At 48.8% G+C, this 14,670-nt stretch overlaps 1 protein-coding gene across 6 annotated transcripts in view; it reads left to right on the top strand.

The window, feature by feature from the left end:
* LOC136760580 (microtubule-associated protein 4) overlaps positions 1-14,670 on the top strand; it is a 92,537-nt gene that overhangs the window by 308 nt on the left and 77,559 nt on the right. For all 6 annotated transcript variants that reach the window (XM_066716078.1, XM_066716060.1, XM_066716092.1 and 3 more), the window contains exon 2: positions 11,258-11,292. The gene's annotated coding sequence lies outside the window, so the exon portion shown is untranslated. The remainder of the gene's footprint in view (positions 1-11,257; positions 11,293-14,670) is intronic.

The raw sequence follows: 14,670 nt of genomic DNA, 5'->3' as shown, positions 1-14,670 counted from the left end.
GTGAGGACTGAGCTGCTGTTACTGCTCGTGTTGCGCTAGAGTTGCGTGATGGCCGGACGCGTCGCGCTGTCGGTGACCCGAGATCAGAATTGATCAGCCCGGTCCCACAGCACTGGAGAGCCCGCTGTCTGGAAAGACCTGTGTCTGTAGTGTACTGCACTGCACTGTGCTTACTACACTACACTACACTGTGCTTACTACACTGCACTGCACTGCACTGCACTGTGCTTACTACACTACACTGTGCTTACTACACTGCACTGCACTGTGCTTACTACACTACACTACACTGTGCTTACTACACTGCACTGCACTGCACTGTGCTTACTACACTACACTACACTGTGCTTACTACACTGCACTGCACTGCACTGTGCTTACTACACTACACTACACTGTGCTTACTGCACTGCACTGCACTGTGCTTACTACACTGCACTGCACTGCACTGTGCTTACTACACTACACTACACTGTGCTTACTGCACTGCACTGCACTGTGCTTACTACACTGCACTGCACTGCACTGTGCTTACTACACTACACTACACTGTGCTTACTACACTACACTACACTGTGCTTACTACACTGCACTGCACTGTGCTTACTACACTACACTACACTGTGCTTACTACACTGCACTGCACTGCACTGTGCTTACTACACTACACTACACTGTGCTTACTACACTGCACTGCACTGCACTGTGCTTACTACACTACACTACACTGTGCTTACTGCACTGCACTGCACTGTGCTTACTACACTGCACTGCACTGCACTGTGCTTACTACACTACACTACACTGTGCTTACTGCACTGCACTGCACTGTGCTTACTACACTGCACTGCACTGCACTGTGCTTACTACACTACACTACACTGTGCTTACTACACTACACTACACTGTGCTTACTACACTGCACTGCACTGCACTGTGCTTACTACACTACACTACACTGTGCTTACTACACTGCACTGCACTGCACTGTGCTTACTACACTACACTACACTGTGCTTACTGCACTGCACTGCACTGCACTGTGCTTACTACACTGCACTGCACTGTGCTTACTACACTACACTGCACTGTGCTTACTACACTGCACTGCACTGTGCTTACTACACTGCACTGCACTGCACTGTGCTTACTACACTACACTACACTGTGCTTACTACACTGCACTGCACTGCGCTTACTACACTGCACTACACTGTGCTTACTACACTGCACTGCACTGTGCTTACTACACTACACTACACTGTGCTTACTACACTTCACTACACACACTACACTGTGCTTACTACACTGCACTGTGCTTACTACACTTAACTACACTACACTACACTGTGCTTACTACACTGCACTGCACTGCACTGTGCTTACTACACTTCACTACACTACACTACACTGTGTTTACTGCACTGCACTGCACTGTGCTTACTACACTTCACTACACTACACTACACTGTGCTTATTACACTTCACTACACTACACTACACTCTGCTTACTACACTGCACTGCACTGTGCTTACTACACTTAACTACACTACACTACACTGTGCTTACTACACTGCACTACACTGCACTGCACTGTGCTTACTACACTTCACTTCACTACACTACACTACGCTGTGCTTACTACACTGCACTGCACTGTGCTTACTACACTGCGCTGTGCTTACTGCACTGCACTGCACTGTGCTTACTACACTTAACTACACTACACTGTGCTTACTACACTACACTACACTACACTGTGCTTACTACACTTCACTACACTGCACTGCACTGTGCTTACTACACTACACTGTGCTTACTACACTTCACTACACTGCACTGCACTGTGCTTACTACACTGCACTGTGCTTACTACACTTCACTACACTGCACTGTGCTTACTACACTACACTATGCTTACTACACTTCACTACACTGCGCTGTGCTTACTACACTTCACTACACTACACTGCGCTGTGCTTACTACACTTCACTACACTGCACTGCACTGTGCTTACTACACTACACTGCACTGCACTACACTGTGCTGTGCTTACTACACTTCACTACACTACACTGTGCTTACTACACTTCACTACACTGCACTGCACTGTACTTTCTACACTACACTGTGCTTACTACACTTCACTACACTACACTGTGCTTACTACACTTCACTACACTGCACTGCACTGTGCTTACTACACTTCACTTCACTACACTACACTGCGCTGTGCTTACTACACTACACTGCACTGCACTACACTACACTGTGCTGTGCTTACTACACTTCACTACACTACACTACACTGTGCTTTCTACACTGCACTGTGCTTACTGCACTCCCAGGTGCACATGGACTACACCTCCAGTACTGCATGGCTTTGTATCTGCTGTACTTTGCTGCACTGTAGTCTGCCTACTGTGTGGACCTGGTCCGTCTCCAGTGGACAGCACCGCACCCACTAACCGCAGCGTTGCCCACAGTGCTGTGCTGCTCTGTGCCCATCCCACTGCCCAGCGGTTGGCCACGATGACGACACCTTTTCTGAAAAGACCATCTGAAAGTTATTATAGCAACAATAATAATACTGATGATAACGAGGACAGTACAGCAGGGCCTGGGGCAGTAATCCGCTGCAGGAGCAGGATTATGGGAGTTATTAACGGAGGATCTCCCTCACTGCGGCTCCAGCGGGATTACTGCCCCGCTGCAGAGATTACTGCAGCAGCCAGAAGTCAGCAGCACTCGGTCAGACGCAGGGTGTCTCATTGAGAGTGACCAGTGTGTGTCAGGGTGTGAGGTGCGCGTCGCACTGTGTGTGTCAGGGTGTGCGGTGCTTTCTGACTGTGTGTCGGGGTGTGTGGTGCGTAGTGTGTGTGTCAGGGTGTGCTGTGCGCGTCTGGGGGTGCGGATACAGTAGCTCACTGTGTACAATTTTTTTGTGTGTACAAGGTTTTCTGTCCCACTTTTACTAAAGTAAAGCAGTCGTTCACATATCTGACTGTCCTCTAACTGCACAGCATCTGAACACACCTGAAGAAGGTGATACCATTTTTAGTCTAACTGTAACACAAGCATAATAGTGATCTCACCAACAAGCACCAGACAGCTGACCTGGGCTGGACTGACGCAGAGCAGTGAGAGGAGCTGAGGTGCACAGGGCACGGGTGGCATGGCGCTGATTTGATGTAAGGTAGTGAAATGGGAATGGGAGCGGAGGTTCTGCCTGTGGGGGGCTGTGGTATCGGACATTGCTGTGGATAAAGCTGTCCGCCAGATGATGCGACAGCAGAAACGGGGAGGCAGCACCGCAGCGGGGGTGTGGGCGAAGGCAGGGGAGAGGCCCTGAGACGCGGCTGCCGCCTTGATGTGTGCATGTTAGTGTGTGTGTGTCTGTGTTCTGACAGTGTAGCTCAGCTGGAGCAGTGTGCGTGTACACGTGTGTTGATGTAGGGACAGGGTTAGTGAGAGGGAGCAGAGGTGGATGCTCAGGCTGTCTCTGCTCCAGACGTCAGGTGAGCCCAGAGCCACAGCGATTCAGCACTATTGGCACTACAGGACAGTGCGTCACAGCACAGTACAGTGTGTGTAGTGAGTGAGAGCTGTGCGAGAGTGTGTAAGCTGAGTAGGCCCTGCTGTGCTGAGTCATGCTGTCACTCCCGGCCAGACCAGGCAGGGGGAGAGATGGGGCTGCAGGCCGATACTGAATCTTGTCATTATTATGATCATTATTATATTGTTGTTGTTGTTGTTGTTGTTGTTATTGTTGTTATTGTTGTTATTGTCAGTCAGATCAGGGGCAGGCGAGTCAGCCGGGCTCAGAGGCCTGCGTGCCACTGCACTGCGAGGGGATTGGGCTGAGAGATCAGCCGGGATTGATTAAAGAGGCTGGGAGGCAGAGTGATTAACCTGGAGCGGGGCTGGGTAGGGTGGGCGGGTGTGCAGCTGTGTAGCAGCTGATTACGGGCCAGGTGGGTCTGCAGGGAGACTGGATCTCAGAGCCGCGCTGTGTTCTGTGTTCTGTGTTCTGTTCATCAAACATTCTATCTAGAGAGATTTGATTTGACTGACAGGGTGATTGTCGGATTGATTTGTCCTGTTGTCCTGCCCCAGTCTGCCCTGTGAGTCAGTGTCTCGCCTCCTTGCCCGGCTGCTGCCCGAGCAGAATTCTGGCCCGCTCAGTCCGTCCCACTCCAGCTTCTGTTCCGGTTCCCATGAGCCAGCAGAGACAGGGCTGCTGTAGGGCTGGGCGATATGGCCAAAAAATAGTATCACAACAAAAAGGTCTAAATATATTTATTATATATTTCATGACTACAGAATGGAAACAAAATAAAGTGGTTTAATGGCCATTTTATACTGCTCGTAAAGCAACAATAATAGGACACAACTAGCATTGAATTACGTTTTACGTTTCGCTGTTCTGTGTCAGTTGTCATGAAACCAAACCATGTCCGCACTATTAACGACGCACCTTTCTCAGGGACAGATTCACTGGGTCACTTTGCTGGGAAGTTTCACCTGCAGTACTCTCCTCCATCTGGTCTTCATGCATTGTGCATTTCTCACGTTTGATTGTTTACATCAACACGAAATACACCTGGCATTTATTTTCATTCATTGGTTGAGGCAGCATTCGTTCCAAGACAGGGATCGAGAAGCGCAGTTCTGCACAGATTTCTGTGGGTGGGGCTGGGAATCTCAGTGCAGAATCACCGCAGCCAGTGCAGCTCTGAGAAGCTGCTGCGGGAGGCGAGCGGTGGCTGTGAGGCGATGCAGAAGTCCCACTGCTGCCCCACTACACATCGCACTACTGCACACTACACATCACACTACTGCACACTGCTGCCCCACTACACATCACACTACTGCACACTACACATCACACTACTGCACACTGCTGCCCCACTACACATAACACTACTGCACACTGCTGCCCCACTACACATCACACTACTGCACACTACACATCACACTACTGCACACTGCTGCACACTGCTGCCCCATTACACATCACACTACTGCACACTACACATCACACTACTGCACACTGCTGCCCCATTACACATCACACTACTGCACACTACACATCACACTACTGCACACTGCTGCCCCACTACACATCACACTACTGCACACTACACATCACACTACTGCACACTGCTGCCCCATTACACATCACACTACTGCACACTACACATCACACTACACATCACACTACTGCCCCACTACACATCACACTACTGCACACTACACATAACACTGCTGCCCCATTACACATCACACTACTGCACACTACACATCACACTACTGCACACTACACATAACACTACTGCACACCGCTGCCCCATTACACATCACACTACTGCACACTGCTGCCCCACTACACATCACACTACTGCACACTGCTGCCCCATTACACATCACACTACTGCACACTACACATCACACTACTGCACACTACACATAACACTACTGCACACTGCTGCCCACTACACATCACACTACTGCACACTACACATCACACTACTGCCCCACTACACATCACACTACTGCACACTACACATAACACTGCTGCCCCATTACACATCACACTACTGCACACTACACATCACACTACTGCACACTACACATCACACTACTGCACACTACACATCACACTACTGCACACTTCTGCCCCACTACACATCACACTACTGCACATTGCTGCCCCACTACACATCACACTACTGCACACTGCTGCCCCACTACACATCACACTACTGCACACAGCTGCCCCATTACACATCACACTACTGCACACTACACATCACACTGCTGCCCCACTACACATCACACTACTGCACACTGCTGCCCCACTACACATCACACTACTGCACACTACACATCACATTACTGCACACTGCTGCCCCACTACACATCACACTACTGCACACTGCTGCCCCACTACACATCACACTACTGCACACTGCTGCCCCATTACACATCACACTACTGCACACTACACATCACACTACTGCACACTGCTGCACACTGCTGCCCCACTACACATCACACTACTGCACACTACACATCACACTACTGCACACTGCTGCCCCACTACACATCACACTACTGCACACTACTGCCCCATTACACATCACACTACTGCACACTACACATCACACTACTGCACACTGCTGCCCCATTACACATCACACTACTGCACACTGCTGCCCCACTACACATCACACTACTGCACACTACACATCACACTACTGCACACTGCTGCCCCATTACACATCACACTACTGCACACTACACATCACACTACTGCACACTACACATCACACTACTGCACACTACACATAACACTACTGCACACTGCTGCCCCACTACACATCACACTACTGCACACTACACATAACACTACTGCACACTGCTGCCCCACTACACATCACACTACTGCACACTACACATCACACTACTGCACACTACACATAACACTGCTGCCCCATTACACATCACACTACTGCACACTACACATCACACTACTGCACACTACACATAACACTACTGCACACCGCTGCCCCATTACACATCACACTACTGCACACTGCTGCCCCACTACACATCACACTACTGCACACTTCTGCCCCACTACACATCACACTACTGCACACTGCTGCCCCATTACACATCACACTACTGCACACTACACATAACACTACTGCACACTACTGCACACTACAGATCACACTACTGCACACTACAGATCACACTCCCCATTACAACATCACACTACTGCACACTACACATAACACTACTGCACACTACTGCACACTACAGATCACACTAAGAGAGATACACACAGACTGTGAGTCCCCATTACACATCACACTACTGCACACTCTACACATCACACTACTGCACACTGCTGCCCCACTACACATCACACTACTGCACACTGCCTGCTCACACTATGACCATTACACATCACACTACTGCCCCACTACACATCACACTACTGCACACTGCTGCCCCATTACACATCACACTACTGCACACTGCTGCCCCACTACACATCACACTACTGCAGACTACACATCACACTACTGCACACTGCTGCCCCACTACACATCACACTACTGCAGACTACACATCACACTACTGCACACTGCTGCCCCACTACACATCACACTACTGCACACTGCTGCCCCACTACACATCACACTACTGCACACTGCTGCCCCACTACACATCACACTACTGCACACTACACATCACACTACTGCACACTGCTGCACACTGCTGCCCCACTACACATCACACTACTGCACACTACACATCACACTACTGCACACTACACATCACACTACTGCACACTGCTGCACACTGCTGCCCCACTACACATCACACTACTGCACACTGCTGCCCCACTACACATCACACTACTGCACACTACACATCACACTACTGCACACTGCTGCCCCACTACACATCACACTACTGCACACTGCTGCCCCATTACACATCACACTACTGCACACTACACATCACACTACTGCACACTACTGCACACTGCTGCCCCACTACACATCACACTACTGCACACTGCTGCCCCACTACACATCACACTACTGCACACTGCTGCCCCACTACACATCACACTACTGCACACTACACATCACATTACTGCACACTGCTGCCCCACTACACATCACACTACTGCACACTGCTGCCCCACTACACATCACACTACTGCACACTGCTGCCCCACTACACATCACATTACTGCACACTGCTGCCCCACTACACATCACACTACTGCACACTACACATCACATTACTGCACACTGCTGCCCCACTACACATCACACTACTGCACACTGCTGCCCCACTACACATCACACTACTGCACACTGCTGCCCCATTACACATCACACTACTGCACACTACACATCACACTACTGCACACTGCTGCACACTGCTGCCCCACTACACATCACACTACTGCACACTACACATCACACTACTGCACACTGCTGCCCCACTACACATCACACTACTGCACACTACACATCACACTACTGCACACTGCTGCCCCACTACACATCACACTACTGCACACTACACATCACACTACTGCACACTGCTGCCCCACTACACATCACACTACTGCACACTGCTGCCCCATTACACATCACACTACTGCACACTACACATCACACTACTGCACACTACACATCACACTACTGCACACTGCTGCACACTGCTGCCCCACTACACATCACACTACTGCACACTACACATCACACTACTGCACACTGCTGCCCCACTACACATCACACTACTGCACACTACTGCCCCACTACACATCACACTACTGCACACTACACATCACACTACTGCACACTGCTGCACACTGCTGCCCCACTACACATCACACTACTGCACACTGCTGCCCCACTACACATCACACTACTGCACACTGCTGCCCCATTACACATCACACTACTGCACACTACACATCACACTACTGCACACTACTGCACACTGCTGCCCCACTACACATCACACTACTGCACACTGCTGCCCCAGTACACATCACACTACTGCACACTGCTGCCCCACTACATAACTGGGCTCAGTGACCTGCTCTGTCAGCTTAGTGGCTCTGAGCTGCCAAGGCTGGATTTGTGAATGAGAGCCAGGGCGGTGGGGGTGTTACTCTCTCTCACTCGCACACTCACTGCCTGTCACTGTCACTGTCACACTCACACTCACACTCTCGAGGTGTTCGGGTGCTCTAGCAGTGTGAGGCTCTGCACCGTTTTCTCCGCTGTCTCTGCTCTGTGTGATTTCCCTGTTGCCAGAGATGCACACACACTCACACAGGGACACTCGTACAGAGACGCGCACACACTCACACAGGGACACTCGTACAGAGACGCGCACACACTCACACAGGGACACTCGTACAGAGAGGCGCACACACTCACACAGGGACGCTCGTACAGAGAGGCGCACACACTCACACAGGGACACTCGTACAGAGACGCGCACACTCACACAGGGACACTAGTACAGAGACGCGCACACTCACACAGGGACGCTCGTACAGAGAGGCGCACACACTCACACAGGGACGCTCGTACAGAGAGGCGCACACACTCACACAGGGACGCTCGTACAGAGAGGCGCACACACTCACACAGGGACGCTCGTACAGAGAGACGCGCACACTCACACAGGGACACTCGTACAGAGACGCGCACACTCACACAGGGACACTCGTACAGAGACGCGCACACTCACACAGGGACGCTCGTACAGAGAGGCGCACACACTCACACAGGGACACTCGTACAGAGACGCGCACACACTCACACAGGGACACGCACACTCACACAGGGACACTCGTACAGAGAGGCGCACACACTCACACAGGGACACTCGTACAGAGACGCGCACACTCACACGGGGACACAGAGAGAGATACGTGTGACGATTGATCGAGCAAGTGTGTGTTTGCAGTGGCTAGGGAGATATAGCTGAGGTGTTGTGATTACCCCCTGCCAGCCAGTGTTCAGTGTAGGAGAAAGCGACAGTGTGTGTTGAGTTGTGTAGGGAGGAGGGATGGTGTGTGTTGAGTTGTTGTGCAAAGGCTCCGGTTAGGATTCAGATGTTTATTCAATTCGATGTTTCTGTGATGATTATTCAAGTTCAGCTGAGCTTTATTGGCACGATCTCTTGCCCTTTGGTGTTGCCAAAGCATGTACAATACAGATGATGCATGCTGTAGTAATTATAAAATAAATACTTTGATAATTAAGAAAATAATAACTAAAAGTAAGTGAAATATGTCAATAAGTTGAAAGAAAACAGGCAGACATATATAACATTCATCTTAGTCCACAGTATTAACATCAACTGTAATGGACACAGATACAGAGAGGGAGGGAATACGAGGATTGGAGAAGGGAGAGAGGAAAACAGAGGAGAGGATATAAAACAGGGCTGGAGAGGAGTAGATGGAAGCAGGGGCAGTGGAGGGAGGAGACACAGACAGAAGCCCTGTCCTCCTTCTCTCCTCCTCTCTGGGACCTCAGGTTTCAGTGTGTGTGAGAGAGAGAGGGATGGGAGAGACGTGTGTGTGTGTGAGAGAGAGAGAGAGAGAGAGAGAGAGAGAGAGAGAGTCAGGAGGTGTCTGTTTTAACACAAGCAGTGCTTCCTTTGATAACCTCGCTCCCCGTCACGCCTCTGAGCAGTGGGGAGAGGAGGGAGAGTGAGGGTGAGGGACAGAGGCTGTCTCTGATAGAGTGGTGGAGTGGGAGAGAATGCGTGTGGTATTTTGGGCCTTTTTCATAGGGGAGACGGATAGACTGGGAATTAAAGTTTATCTGGAGATGGCGGTTCAACAGCCTGAGTCTGAGTGCTGTCTGGCAGCTGCCTCTCCCTCTCTGTCTGTGGCAGCTGTCTCCCCTGCCTGTCTCTCTGGCTGCTTGCTGTGAGTGTGTCCGTGTCCGAGTGCCTTTGGACAGACAGACGCAAGTCTCGGCTGGTTCACTGCACCCAGCTCTCCTGGTGTGGCCCTGAGGGGGAGGGGAACCAGGCTGTCTGTGTGGGAGTGTGGGAGCGTCAGTGAGGGCCAGGCTGTCCGTGTGACATTGTGGGAGCGTCAGTGAGGGCCAGGCTGTCCGTGTGACATTGTGGGAGCGTCAGTGAGGGCCAGGCTGTCCGTGTGGCATTGTGGGAGCGTCAGTGAGGGGTAGGCTGTCCGTGTGGGAGCGGCAGTGAGTCAGTGCGCTAAACTCAGAGCTGTGTCACACGGCGGGAATGGCAGGCAGCTGGGGAATGGGCTGTCTGAGCAGGGAGGGGCACACAGGGAGAGCGAGAGAAGCTGAGAGATGCAGAACAAGAGACAAACACACAGACGAGATGCACAGGGACACAAATACCGAGAGACTGACAGAGACACTGGGATACAGAGAGAAAGAGACTTGATATCCTGGGACAGTGAGATAGAGGTGGAGACCCCGAGACGACAGGCACAGAGACCCCGGGACAGGAGACGGGCGGTCTTCACTCGCGGCTCCACACTGTGCTGTCATTGCGCTGTCACTGAACGTGGGCTGGGCCTGGTGTGTGTGTGTACATGCGTGAGAGAGGGTGGTGGGATTATTTGGATGTGCTGCTGTGTGTTCAGATCAGTGGATTAACTCTCTCTCTCTCTCTCTCTCTCTCTCTCTCTCTCTCTCTGGTTATCTCAGACCCACCGCGCACACAACTGAGACCCGCAGCTCCGGTACGTACTGCTGATGACATAGCCATCCGCGCTCCCCCATCCCCCTCTCTCTTTACCCCCATCCCCCTCTCTCTCAGTCACACAGCACAGCACTCGGGGGTTAACACAGGCGGTGCAATAAAGCTTCACTGACAGTGGAAACACAGGGGGGGTTAATACAGCAGGATAATAATGCTGTCCTGAGCGAGGGGGGGGCGGGGATTAGACACTGAAGCCACAGAGAGCGTGAGAGAGCTGCTCCCCATTATCTCTCCATCTCCCTCTATCGCTCTCTCCTCCTCTCGCTCTGTCTCCTGCTCTCCACTGGGAGGCGATGCTGCTCTTCTAGCAGAGAGACGCAGCTCAGAGAGGGAGAGAGGGGGGAGCAGAACATGGTTCGAGCAGAGACCAGAACTAGCGAGTGACTCGGGACTGATTCTTGAGTCCCGTCCTGTCCTGATACTTTTCTAAAACAAAGAAGGCTGAACCTATTAATTATACACGGGGCATTAACCTCTCACTCCACTACGGATTCTTAAAAGCTATATTTGCAAAATGTAATCGATCATTTATTCTGGCTAGAATGAGTGGTGGGGCGATATGAACTGAAATTAATATCACGATATGTTCCACTGTTTGGATGATGAGGTAATATCACAATATACAGAATTAAAAACATTCTGAATACAATTTGATGAGTCCTTAAAATAATAATAATAAGACAACAGTGGCTTTTAAAACCTGAGAGGGTGAGGTATTAAACATAGTCCGCACCTGAAGAGCTCTTTTTATACATGCAACCGAAAATAAAGCTCTCTGAAATAAATAAGTATAAAGATTAATATCAGATCAGACATTGATTAGCTGGAAGGAGGACAGTGACCTCTCAGTGTTCAGCAGGTAGTGTTTCATAACTTTTAAAAGACAAATATACTTATTCCTGTCTCCAGGGGACAGTCCTGTTCCTGCCCGTCCCGAGAGCTCTATTTTTGTTCTTTTCCCAGTCCCGCCCTGTCCCGTGAGCTTCACTCCTGTACCGTCTCAAACCGCAAAACTGAATGTTTATTTCTTCCCATCCCGCGGGGGTCCCTTCTTCATGTCACTCTCTAATCAGAACCTCACAAAACCATCAGGGCCTCCTCCTGTCTCTCTGTCTCACACAAGACACAGACACAGACGCACTGTAATACCCAACTGGCCAGAGAGACGCACCCACCCTTTCATTCTCACAGACAGACACACACACACACCCACACACTCAGATGCTGACACAGACACACACGAACGCAGACACTACCTCCACTGAAGTGCAGGGTTCCCACGGTCATGGAAAATCCTGGAAAAGTCATGGAAAAAAAATGGTCATGGAAAATGAATGGGAAAGTCATGGGAAATCACACAGTCAAATCCATTTACAACATACATGGGATATAATGTACACTCTGATACAAAGTAAGTTTCATGGTGCAGAATACAATTGTATTAAATCCTGTTTAAAATGTCATTTTAGTGCGTCCTCTGTAATACATGTGGTTATTATGAATGTCATGGCACACAGTGCTCTGTGCTGATATTATGTACACAGAGAGTTCCAAGTCTTGGGAGAGTCAGTGTGCAGCGCATACACGCTAAGCACATACAGAACTCCTATACCCATATAGCAACACACAGCAGCTTGGTGCGTTCACAACACGCAGACTTTCCTCACTCTGCACAGATCCTCAAGATCATCGGTTGCGTTGTACGTCATTCTGAACAGAACTGACCATTCAGCCAGCACATTCACAGTATTTATGTAGATTTGGAGCAGAATGACGTAAATCTGTGTACGTGATCGTGACTATATTGGTCAGGATCTGCCAGAATGATGCTTGCCCTTTTATGAGAAATAAAGGTAATAGTAAAAGTTATCACACACACAACTTATTTAGTAGGTGCAGGGTACAAAAAATCCATATAAAGTAAAAAGAAAGAAACACCCGCACATTTACCACAGCTCCAGTGCACAAATAAAAAATATTTATGTAACCCATGCTTCACAGGTTTTTAGCTAAAACGTTTCGATCTACACAAGATCTTCACCAGGATATGTTGTTTTTGTGAATAAAGATGAACTGCTGTTTTAATTGTTGTTTTCTCATTATCAAACACGGAGTTCTGTGTTTTCGGTTTTTATTTTGAAAAAAAAAAAGCTAAAACCGGGTGAAAATCCGTGCAAAAAAATGTATCTGGTTTAAAAAAGTTTTGTACTATAGCCTACATCAGTGGTTTTGAAATTGTACAATTTAATTTGTTGAATAGAACAATATTATTATTTACATGATTTGAACTAAGTATGCACATCATACATTTGGCTCCTTAATTTAAAAGCAACGGACACGTCATAAAGTTTGAGCATTTAATGTAGGCAGTGTTTCTCAGCCCAGGTCCTGGTGAGCCACTGTCTCTTCTAATATTTGCTCACCTGCGCTTTCAGCTCTCAGTCATTTCAGCAATCCTGTAATTGAACAAATTAAGTGATTAATGAGACATTTCCTGTTATTTTCAGCTTTTGTGTGTTGGTTGATAATTCCATTTAAGATTTCAATTAAACGAGAGAGCGCTCTGTTAGAACAAACAGCAGACACAGGGGCTCCCAGGACAGTGTTGAGAACCCCTGCCTGCATTAAATGCTCAAACTTTATGAGGTGTTTATGTGTTATATGCAGGCAGCATATAGCAGGTTGGGGCAGTGCTATCTTCACAAATGTAAGTCGCCCTGGATAAGAGCGTCTGCTAAATGACAAATAATGTAATGTAATGTCAAATCAAGTAAATAATAACATATTGTAATACATATTGTTCTATTCAACGCATTCAATTTTATTTCAAAACCACAAACAAGTTCTACAAAGTTACCAATATACACTGTTTATCCCAAAGCTCACTGTGCTGAGTTTCCTGTGCCGTTTGTTTCTACGTGCTGCTGTATTGTGTCAGCGCCAGTACTGTCCTCAATGCCACAATGCTGACCAACCTCCGTGTGTGAGCCAATCATATAGAGTGATATTAAACACATGACCTCCAGCAGGCGTCTGTGTGAGCTGTGCACTGCAGAACAGCTGCGATGTGAGTGCTGACAAGATAATGTCGTAATATCACACACGCTTGTGAAGTAGTGTTTCATAAGAAATTACTGATAAGAAACTGAAAATGATATTGAGCATGTTTAAAATGGGTATAAATCAGTAAAATCCAAACTCCTCAAATTAAAATCTGGTCATCTATTGGTGAAAATCATTATTTATACGGGTTTTTTTTTTAAAGAAAGGAAACCTGATAATAAAAAGCTTTCAAGTTTAAAACAAAGCAGTTGTCTATAAGCAGCGTAAGGGAAAAGATTACTGTAGTCCCCTACTG

The sequence above is a fragment of the Amia ocellicauda genome, chromosome 2, assembly GCF_036373705.1.
Source record: "Amia ocellicauda isolate fAmiCal2 chromosome 2, fAmiCal2.hap1, whole genome shotgun sequence".
NCBI lineage: Eukaryota > Metazoa > Chordata > Actinopteri > Amiiformes > Amiidae > Amia > Amia ocellicauda.
Note: the sequence above shows the minus strand (reverse complement) of the source record. Positions and strands in the feature narration are given on the sequence as shown.